Below are 811 nucleotides of genomic sequence, written 5' to 3'. Positions count from 1 at the left end.
CGTCACCCCGCCCCGCCGCCGCGCCCTAGCTGGGAGCTGCGGGCCCACTGGACGCGCGCGCGCTCACGCACACACACACTCACACTTTTTTCTTTTCAGGTATTTTGCCCACACTGCTCCGCAGGTCGTCGCTCCTCCGAACCTGTTTGGTCGTCGTCGTCCTGGTCCCGAGGATTGTGACCCAATTACAAGGCCAAGGTCTGGATCAGCCAGCCACCAAACTGGTCCTGATGGCCGCGGAGCGACCGCGGAGCCCAGGCCGAGGCCGACCCCGGCCCAGCGCGGGACCAAAGCGCATGGGCGCAACAGGGCTGGGCGGGGCGGGGCGCAGTGGGGCGTGGCAGCTAGTGCAATCGCACCTGGACAGATGGAGCTCACAGCACAACAGACTTGACGGCCGGTTCGATTCGGATGAGCAGCAGCGGTAATAATTGACCTCTCCCGAGAGAGGAGGTCGAGATTATTTTCATTTCCGCTCACTAAATAACCATAGGCACGCGTTGTAAAATTAAAAAAACAACAACAATTTAACTAACTGGGTAAACAAAAAATGTGTACGGACAGAAACAGTTTTAGCGACGCTCCAGACAGGCCCCAGACTCATCTAGATGAGGCTCCACCTGCATCCCCCCCACCCTCCTTCCGCTTCTCCCGCTCGCGGGCGCCGTCTGGTGCAGCAGGGCTCTCTGGCTCGGAGCTCCTTAGTATGAATGACTACATAATGATCCTCCAGGCCTGTCCGGTGCCCGCGGCGCGCAGCTTCCAAAGGGGGCGGGCGGCGGCCGGAGGGAGGGGGCCCTCGGTCCGGCGG

At 61.3% G+C, this 811-nt stretch overlaps 1 protein-coding gene across 7 annotated transcripts in view; it reads left to right on the top strand.

Moving 5' to 3' along the window:
• Positions 1–811, top strand: part of LOC113202709 (vanin-like protein 1) — a 30512-nt gene that overhangs the window by 25833 nt on the left and 3868 nt on the right. The gene's annotated exons all lie outside the window — the stretch shown is intronic.

This window comes from Frankliniella occidentalis, unplaced genomic scaffold (genome assembly GCF_000697945.3).
Source record: "Frankliniella occidentalis isolate FOCC.00 unplaced genomic scaffold, Focc_3.1 Scaffold9, whole genome shotgun sequence".
Classification (NCBI taxonomy): Eukaryota; Metazoa; Arthropoda; class Insecta; order Thysanoptera; family Thripidae; genus Frankliniella; species Frankliniella occidentalis.
Note: the sequence above shows the minus strand (reverse complement) of the source record. Positions and strands in the feature narration are given on the sequence as shown.